Source organism: Amblyomma americanum, chromosome 5 (assembly GCF_052857255.1).
Source record: "Amblyomma americanum isolate KBUSLIRL-KWMA chromosome 5, ASM5285725v1, whole genome shotgun sequence".
Taxonomy (NCBI): Eukaryota; Metazoa; Arthropoda; class Arachnida; order Ixodida; family Ixodidae; genus Amblyomma; species Amblyomma americanum.
In genome coordinates, this window is record NC_135501.1 from 103142878 (window position 1) to 103153564 (window position 10687).

Sequence of the window (10687 nt, forward strand, 5' to 3'; positions counted from 1 at the left end):
TGCATATCTCTAATTGCAACTAGGCGCGTAACTGTACTAGTTAAAAAGTTAAGTATTAAATGTTAGTTAACTAGCTTACAAATTAAGATCATTCACCGGTTTTTTGGTATCCGCCAACACTGGTAATACCATAATAATGAAGCGGGTAGACGACGACGAAGTTCTGGGTGTGTTCTGAGTGCTGTTCGTAGCTGTTACTTCGCAAGTGTACATAGCTGTAAATATATTCCTTCCCGCAACATATTTGGTGGAGGTGCGGCTTTCCACTACGTCTACGGAATTCGGAGCTCCGCAGCGGCCGCCAGCTGCCTTCGCTCAATATGACCCAAGACGCCTCTCAGCAAACATCGCCATCGGCCATACCATCGCTCTTTCTTTCTTTCCCTCGCGACCCTGGGACATTTTCTCGCACCGGCAACGTTGACGTGGACGACTGGGTCCACATGTATGAACGCGTGAATACATACAACATATGGGACCCTACCCTTATGCTCACGAATGTCACCTTCAATCTAAAAGACACCGCCCGAGCTGGTACGAAGCTCACAAAGATGATTTGACCAGCTGGGACGTCTGCAAGCAGAAACTTGCGAGATGTTTGGACGGCCGCTCGACTGAACACCCGCAGCTAAGAGGGACCTTGCACCCCGAGCTCAAACGTGTACGGAGTCCTATGTTTCCTACATTCAGGACGTGTTGGCCCTCTGCCACAAAGTTGACCAAATACATGCCCGAATCTCACAGAGTGGATCACGTGCTAAAGGGTATCACCGACGATGCCTTCAATGTGCTCGTATACAAGAACTGCACTACAGTCTACAGTGTTATTCAGGAATGTCGCCGCTTGCAGGAAGCTAAAAGCCGGCGTAGTAGTCAGCCGCACACAGGCCTCTCCAACACGGATACGACTTCCTCATGTGAAGACATGCTGCATCGGCAGGCAAAGTGCAGCGCCTCCAGAAAATGTGCCCCGCATCATTCGACGCGAACTCGAAGCTATGTCCCTGCCTCCCTGCATCTACGTGATGGTGAAACCCACTTGCCCACCATCTCTATGGTACAAGCCGTCGTCCATCAACAGCTTGCAAACATTGCTCTCCGGCCCGTCAGCCCCATACGTCCTTCATCACCACCCTAAATCACAGCGATTGCTCCTGAACGACCTTCGTACTTCACTCCGCGTCGACGTAACCCTAACGACTGCCGGACACCCGACGACAGGCCCATTTGTTTCCTCTGCCACGGCATTGGCAACATCTCCCGACACTGTCGCAATTATTTGTCCCGTGATAGCACATACAGTCCTCTAAGCTCTCACCGCAACGACTTACAGTCCAGCCACTTCACACCCCCTCCAGCCCAGCAGAGTGCTACCGTCGAAGGCCAGATTTCCCGCTCCAGCCGCTCCCCGTCCCCCCCCCCCCCCCCCATCGGCAGTCTCGTACGCCCCTACGCCGTCGCTCCTCTCTAGTCCCCTACTTACGCTCGCAAGCGGAAAACTAGACGATGCAGTGTCTGGAGGTGACGCTGCAGTACAACCCCAGTCCCAAAATCCTCGCTTAGGCCTCCGCGCACCCCAAAATTTTCTCGCTATTAATGTCGATGGAGTCCCAGTGAGAGCCCTGTTAGATACGGGTGCGCACGTCTCCGTCATGAGTTCTACTCTACGACGCCGCCTCAGAAAAGTACTAACCCCTGCACACACAGCCGTTCTCCGCGTTGCCGACGGCGAACGCCTCCTGTTGTTGGACTATGCACAACCCGTGTGACCATATCCGGCCGCCATGCATCCGTTCTATTCTCTGTTCTGGACCAGTGCCCTCATGACGTCATTTTTGGCCTCGACTTCCTGTCTGAGCATTCAGCCCTCATCAACTGCGCCACCAGTGTTGTCCAGCTTGACCTTCCCATTTGTGCTCAGTCGCCGTCACAAGTTGTACCTCGTCTTTGTGCTGTCGACTTGGTCCGTCTACCGCCTCAAGCCGCAACTTACATTCCTTTCTCATCTGTTCCCCCTGCCCGTGATGATCACTACGCAGTCATTCCGGTCCGGAACTTGACGTCAATCTCATGCGAAGTATTGCGCTGGCACACACTTTCTTTACAATGTCGGCAAACAGAGCGTACATTCCGGTTCTGAACTTTGGCTCGTCTATCCAACCGCTCCCGCAAGGCATGCCACTCGCCACGCTGTTTCCTGCTGCCTAATGTGTCATATCAGTGGTGGACAGCTGCTTACCTTCCACTCATCAATGCCTGTTGCCTGCAGCCACATCGACAGAGAAACCAACGGACCACTGCGGCGACAAGATCTGTTCTGACATACCGCAGGAGCAAGCTGACAATCTTAGGTGCCTCTTATCATCTTTTCACGACATAATCGACTTTCATGCCCTTGTTTCGGCTCGTACCTCTGTAATGACGCATCGCATAAACACTGGTGATGCCTCTCCTCTCCACAGACGTGTGTACCGCGCGTCAAGCGCTGAACGCACCGTCATAAATCAAGAGGTGGATAAGATGCTCGCCAAAGACATCATCACGCCCTCGTCAAGCCCTTCAGCTTCACCAGTTGTCCTGGTAAAAAAGAAGGACGGCTACTGGTGCTTCTGCATTGATTACCTGCACATTAACCGCATTACAAAAAAGGACGCTTACCCTGTCCCGAGGATCGAAGGCTCATTTGATTGCCTCCACGGCGCCAAATGTTTCTCTTCAATTGATCTTTGATCGGGGTACTAGCAAATTGCCGTTGATGAAAAAGAGCGTGAAAAGACCGCCTTCGTGATGCCTGATTGCTTATACCAATTTAAATTTATGCCATTCGGAATCTAACGCGCCGGCTACCTTTGAACGGATGATGGACTCTCTTCTTCGCGGCTTTAAGTGGTCTACCTGCCTCTGCTACCTAGACGATGTTGTGGTTTTCTCGCCTACTTTTTCCACGCACCTCGTACGCCTCTCCAGTATTTTGACAGTGTTCCGCAACGCCGGACTCTAGCTGAACTCATCGAAATGCGAATTCGGTCGCCGCCAACTAACTATTCTCGGATACCTGGTAGACGCTTCTGGTGTCCGCCCAGATCCAGTCGAAATTCGAGCCATGAAGGACTTTCCTCTTACTAGGTTGTCGAAAAATGTGCTCAGCTTTGTCCGTTTGTGCTCGTGTTTTCGCCGTTTTAGCAAAGATTACGCCGGCATCGCTCGCCGCCTCACCGACCTTCTTAATAACGACACCCCCTTTAACATGGGGCCCTGCTCAAGAGCACTCATTTTCCACCCTCGTTCAATTGCTAACCTATCCACCCATCTTAGCTCGTTTTGACCCGTCGTCTCCCACAGAGGTTCGCGCCGACGCCTCCGGATATGGGATCGGTGCCGTGCTAGCCCAGCGTCAACAGGGCCAAGATCACGTCATCGCTTATGCCAGTCGCCTACTTTCCGCCGCAGAGCAAAATCAGTCCATTACTGAGCGCGAGTGTCTCGCCCTTCTCTGGGCTGTAGCTAAATTCCGACCGTACCTGTCCGGCCACTCATTCGTTGTTGTCACTGATCACTACGCTCTGTGTTGTCTGTCTTCACTAAGAGATCCCAACGGTCGCCCTGGTTTCTGAGCTTTGCGCCTCCAAAAATATTCATACTCTGTAGTGTAAAAGTCCGGTCGTCGGCACCAGGACGCTGACTGTTCATCACAATATCCTGTGGAGCCACTCGGCCTAGAAGACGCTGAGACCCTGCCCTGCCTCTTAGCTATCACTGCTCTCACCGACATTGCCAACGAACAGCGCCACGACTCATCTCTACGACGTGTCTTTGATGGCCTCCGCTCTGCAAACCGATCTCCGTCTCTGCAACTTTATGCGCTTCAGAATAGCATTTTGTATCACCGCAACCTACGCTCCGATGGTCCTCCGCTGCTCCTCGTCATACCCCAACATCTACGCTCTTCTGTGCTTGAAGAATTGCCCGATCTGCCGACAGCCGGCCACCTTGGCGTGTCCCGCACGTAAGCTCGAGTGCGGCACCCATTTTTTTGGCCTGGTCTGTATCGTTCCGTCAAGCGTTACATTGCCGCTTGCGACCTGTGTCAACGACAAAAAAGGCCCCCCCACTTTGCCTGCCGGTCTTCTATAACCTATCGACGTACCTCCGAAACCTTTTCACCGTGTTAGCCTCGACCTTCTTGGTCATTTCCTCACGTCCCTCTCCGGCTACAATTGGATCGCTGTCGCAACTGATTATGCGACTCGGTACGCCATCACGCGTGTTTTGCCTACCAGCTACGCTGCCGATGTAGCCGATTTTCGTCTCCAAGACGTAATTTTACACCATGGCGCTCCTTGTCAACTGCTCACCAACCGCGGTCGTTAGGGAGAGCGGGCGGCTTAGACGATGGCAAGCAGAGAGGAAGAAAATCCCTGCACGCAACTTCGCGAGTACTGGCTTCCTACGGATGCTTACGCTCCAACCGCCGGACAGGTTTCATGGGCTTGTTAACACTGTCGCAATAAAAGCAGTGGTCATATAGCGTATTTAACTGCCAAATTACTAATCCAGACGCACCAACCCCGAGCAGAAATTTTGTATCGTGCTTCGAACTTACTCAAGTTGCTAAAGTAATCTCGGGTTATTCAGAGGAGCATCGCGCCAGCTGTAGCCAATGGGAGGCAGATGACAGGTAGATTTATAATTGGTGGCGAAAGGTTGCTCGGGAAGAGCAACGTGGGTCGCACAATGCCTACCGGTGGCTGTGACAGAAGCGGCTACCTGCCAGTGAGGTTACGCATCGCTTCACCGCTGTCCACTACGCTGGTAGTGGCAAGAGGACTCGCTGCGAACTACGCATGTATAGAATGACCACTGCTGTATATTGCTGTATATATGGGCAGTGACCAACTAAAGCCTTTAAAGCGGACCTTAAGTGACCCCTCCTTTAGCACGTGCTATGCTCAGTTTAACTCTGTTATGTCGCTACCACTTTTTATATTAACAAATAGAAAATGCCTCCGGAACCATTTGTTCTGCTGTTGACACCAAACCAGTCATACAACGGTATACGCAGAACACCAGTAACGCGACACTACCATACTTCACTTAAGACGATGGCCTCACGCGAGCATGCTAAGCGAGCTACAATTGCTCTAACTGAGCAGCCTTCTTTAGGGTCGACTGCACATACAATATCATTTAAATTAGTTTGCTTACTTGCACCTTGTACAACATATTAAAGTTAGGTAATTGACAAAAGGCGCCTTCCCAGTTTTATTTTCTAGAAGTGCGGGAAGAGCAAACGAGCTACGTGTGATGAGTAAGGACGTTTCCAACCTCATTTTAACGAGATGACTTGGAGAGCTGCTCTGAATGATATCGATATATCCTGTTCTGCATGCTTACAAAAGCAGCAGTCTGAAAGAGATTGGCTCGATTCCCCTTATCCCTAAAAGATTTTATTTTTGGAGATTCTCGTGTTTGGTGTTACAACGCCAACAATAACGGCCCATAACGCCGACACCAGCTTTTCTGCTACACGCGCTCATTAACGCTATCGCGTTAAAATTATAACGCAAGAGTTCATCATACAGCGTTCCGGGTGGTAACATGGGATTTATCATTGCACTCTGGATACGTCTCTTATGCACCTGCCACACGGCAAATTTAATATAATTCTCATCGGACGACATTTCCACCTAATGCCATTATTCGGCTGCTACACGGGAATATTTATTGTCTTTAGGTTGGAATGACATTCGCCATCCAATGAGTTTGGAGAACTCATTCACTTCGATGTCGAACCGAATGTGTACTCTGGGCACCAGATACGCAGCAGAAACAAGGAACGCGAAAGAGCAGCGTGTGCACTGCGAAAGCTAAGAAATTGCATTTAATTGGTTCTGATAAAACAAGGGAATTTTGGAGCGAACCTCTTGACACTTGAAGCTGTCGTGGATGGCTTTTACTCTCGGTCCAAGCAGCAGCCAACAGCAGCGGCCGACCGTGAAGCAGGGCCTTTCCCACGATCGTCGATCAATTTCGGTATCGTGTTTCTTGCTGATTGCTGTTCCATGTTCCTTTTTTCTCAGAAGTACCTAAATGTATAACTGAACTCTTCAACTTTTGGACGTCATTTCCGCGCTCCGCGCGTCTCCGAGCTACAGTGAATAAGTGCGCCGCCGAGTCAGCCATTTTGTTTGTTTACATTTATCAGATTTGTGGTTGACTCTGTACTTGGCTTGGCTTCTGATGGCTAATGTGCTGCAGAATGGCCAGAGATAATATGTTAACTTAAAATATTGCACAAAAATTTTCTCACCCGCATTTTAAACACTTCATAACAATTTCAAACATCTTTTATGGGCACTGATATCTTCCAATTGTACTATTTCTGTTTTCACTGATCGTCACTGGCATCACTTTCGAATGACATTATTTTTTACCGTGTAGCACCGAAAGAGACCGAAACACATTCTATGCATGTAATGACATTCGGTTGGAAAGACGTGTGGCAGGGGTATTAGAGAAGTCGCCCGTTAGCCCCCGACAGGGATTCCAACCAGTGACATATGTAGCTTTAATGATATGCCTTTCCTCGACTTCCTTTTCGCAATTGTGTACGCAAGCATTCGCCGTACAGCACCCTGGATGGTGTTATATTTTTATGCGTTGCATATTGCAATCACTCAGTTCAGCCCTTGGGCGCGGCCGGGCAGCCACCATTGACCTTAAGCGCAACCACGTGACGTGACGTCACGACAGCCGGAGGAAAAGCTGGGCCTCAACTCGCGCGGTCGCGCGCGGCCGCAGCCACCACCTGACTCCCGCTCCTCCCGCTAGGGGCGCTGCGCCGGCGCGTGATGTCACGGAGTAAAAGCTGGGCCCCAACTCGCACGGTCGCGCGCGGCCGCAGCCACCACCTGACTCCCGCTCCTCCCGCTAGAGGCGCTGCGCCGGCGCGTGACGTCACGGAGGAAAAGCTGAGCCCCAACTGGCGCGGTCGCGCGCGGCCGCAGCCACCGCCTGATTCCCGCTCCTCCCACTAGGGGCGCTGCGCTATGATTGACGTCACGGCATATGTATAAAAGAGCTGCGCTCTTTCGCCGGGAGAGTCTTATACCCCTTTCACACGGGAATTTCGAGGGCCCTCGAACCGATAGTCTATCGACTCAAAAGCGATCGAGCGCTGCTACACGGGCAGTTTCAATGGCGATCGAGTCAATAGCCTATCAAGTCAACGGAGCAGCACGGAACTCCATCGAGATATGCAACGCATTCTTGGCTTAACCAAGCTAAGCCTGGCCATTTTTCTTATCATTGATATCATAAAGCTGTTAGTGAAATTGGGGCCTAGCTGCCTAAAATGCTTCGATCCGATGACACATATTTCCGCCTTCGTAGCACATAAGCACTCAGTCTTATGTGGCCCGTAAATTTTGTATTGCTGAAAAACAGAAGTTGAATTCAACTACTTCCATTTTGCCCTGAAGAAAACATTGATCGGCACAAGAAAAATAAAGCACAATCTCTCCATTTATGCATCATCTGTGCATAGGAAGCACAGTGTCCAGTGCTGGTGATCTAAAAGCCTGCAGCCGCCTGGAAAACACTGCACCTTGGAGAACGCCATTTAGTGTGCCGGTGATGCAGAAATTCACTGCAATATTTCCGCTCCTATATCAAGCGAGGAAAAGTAAGCCAGGAATTTCTAAGTTAACTGCCACTTCTAAGCAAGGTTTTTAGTGCGAAAGCACTTCTAGCCGCACTCCCGGGCTTCAGGGGTCTGTGTCTGGCAGCAGCCACTCAGTAGGAAGTCTGTCGAACTGGGACAGGGGACACCTTAATCGGGCTGCGCGCAAGCGGTGGTTACAGATGTGCATGACATAATGTTATCAACTTTGTTGCAGAAACTCGGCACAGGATGGACGCGAAACGCGAGTCCGTGTGCTGTGCGATTTGAGTGCACGTTAAAAATCCTCAGGGGGTAGAAGTTGTTTCGGAGCCCTCTCCTCTACGGCAGCTCTTTCTTCCTTTCTTCTTTCACTCCCTCCTTTATCCCTTCCTTACGGCGCAGTTTCGATGCCCACAGAGATATGAAAGGCAGTTACTGTACCATTTCTTTTCCTAAAAATCAATTTTCATTTTCATTTTTTTCAACAATGAACCATCTAAAAAATATTTATGTACAAAAAACCAATAGGCCGCCAGCGTTCATTGCGTTGTAGACAATGTAGAAGACCTTGAATTTTGAGAAAAGGCAAAAATTGATGTATATGATCAGATACTGCGCTACTTCTGCCCAAAAACCAATAATTATTATTTAAAAATTGGTTGTTTTTTGAGGAAACGACGCAGCAACTGTCTCCAATATCTCAGTGGACATCCGAATCGCGCCATAAGAGAAGGGATAAATGATGGAGTGAAAGAAGAAAGAGGTGGCGCAGTGTAAATCTGAAAAGTAATTTCGAGCACCTGGGGATCTTTAACAAGTCTGACATAGCACAGTACAGGGGCGCTTTGCTTTTCGCCTTCAACGAAACGCGGCCGCCGCCGCGGCCGGGTACAAACCCGGGTACTACGGCTGAGTAGACGAGCGCCTTGGCCACAGAGCCACCCGGCGGGTAAAGACACACAATTAGATTCCTGGGCGAGTGGCACCTCAGTACGGCATTGAGCTACGCGGTAAAAAAAAGAAATTTAGATGACCCTCGCGGTGGCTCAGTGGTTAGGGCGCTCGACTACTGATCCGGAGTTCCCGGGTTCGAACCCGACCGCGGCGGCTGCGTTTTTATGGAGGAAAAACGCTAAGGCGCCCGCGTGCTGTGCGATGTCAGTGCACGTTAAAGATCCCCAGGTGTTCGAAATTATTCCTGAGCCCTCCACTACGGCACCTCTCCTTCCTTTCTTCTTTCACTGCCTCCTTTATCCCTTCCCTTACGGCGCGTTTCAGGTGTCCAACGATATATCAGACAGATACTGCGCCATTTCCTTTACCCCAAAAGACCAATTATTACTTTTGCGGAAAGGAAATGGCGCAGTGTCTGTCACACATCGGCGCACACTTCGACCTCACCGTAAGGAAAGGAAGAAAGGAGGGACTGCAAGAAGAAAGGAAGAAAGGGGTGCTGTAATGGACGGCTCCGGAATAATTTCGACCACCTGGGGATATCTAACGTGAACTGACAACTGACATTGTACAGCACAAGGGCGCCTTGTTTTGTGATGGTGGTAACAGATATGTGTGCTGCATGCGTTGGGTTCTAACCCGGAAACTGCGGATCAGTTGCCGAGAGCTTTAACCACTGAGCCACCGCGGCGGGTTCTAACCCGACCGCAGCGACCACATTTCGATGGAGGCGAACCGCGATGGCACCCGTCACCCGTGTGCTGAACGATGTGAGTGCACGTTATAGATCCCCAGGAGGTCGAAATCATTCAGGAGTCCTCCACCACGGCACCACCTCTTCCTTTAATCTTTCCATCTCTCTATTCCTTCTCTTACGGCGCGATTCAGGTGTCTGCCGAGATATGAGACAGAAAATGCGACATTTCCTTTTTACAAAAATCAATTTTCCAATTTTTTTCTGCCGTCGTTGGTGTTGACAAAGTTGTGGCAGAAACACGGACCTAAAGCAGTAGGTCGCCGGCATTCATTGAGTTAACTAGCGTTGGCGTTTACAACATTGTAGGCTTCGATTATTCAGAGAAAAGGCGCAAAACTGTGGCGGCGGCTGCGTTTTTATGGAGGAAAAACGCTAAAGGCGCCCGTGTGCTGTGCGATTCCAGCGAACGTTAAAGATCCCCAGGTGGTCGATATTATTCCGGAGCCCTCCACTACGGCAGCTTTTCCTTCCTTTCTTCTTTCCCTCCCTCCTTTATCTGTTCCCTTAAGGCGCAGTTCAGGCGTCCAACGATATACGAGACAGATACTGTGCCATTTTATTTCCCCAAAAAACAAACAAATGACTGTCTCAGAGGCTGTGGTGGTGGTGGCGAAAAACGTTTATGAACGGTAAACGCGTTTAATACCAGAAATAAAATTTTGCTAGCTATTCTTGTTATTTAAACATCTAATAATTCCCCATTACAATATCCATAATATCTACATTTCCGCACAATCTGTAGCACCGATGCAAGACCGATAGCTACACCCTCAGTAGTGCACTTTCCCGGTGAACTGAAAGAAGTGACAAAGTTTAAAGAAGCCGCCAGATTACTTTCATGATGAGTAAAAAATTGTCAGTGTTTTCTTTAAAGTGCGCTCTGTGCTTCATACAGTCGCTCCGAGACACAACCTATTGGAGTGCTACGGCAATCCTTGTCAACAACAAGAAAAACTGGCAGTGGCTTAACTTGGTTATTCTGGAATTCAGCGAAAAGCAAGGACGCTTGCAAAGTGTCTAAGACTCGTTTATGAAGCTCCGCTACAGACTCGCGACAGCCCTTCAATACGTAACCACACGATCACGTGGCTAGGACATGGTATCACATGGTCTTTCGACACCCCATCGGATGTCATCCCGTGGCTACACATCAACCCATCGGATGCTCCTAAGGTCAAAGGTCAAATATCAACCAAAAGTCAAAGGTCAACTAAAGTTCATGAATCAAGGCCAAGGTTCAAGGGTTCAACACCATAACTGTACCACATATGGTCATTCACTGCTAACGTGGCTGGGCTCAAGGTCATTGAAGG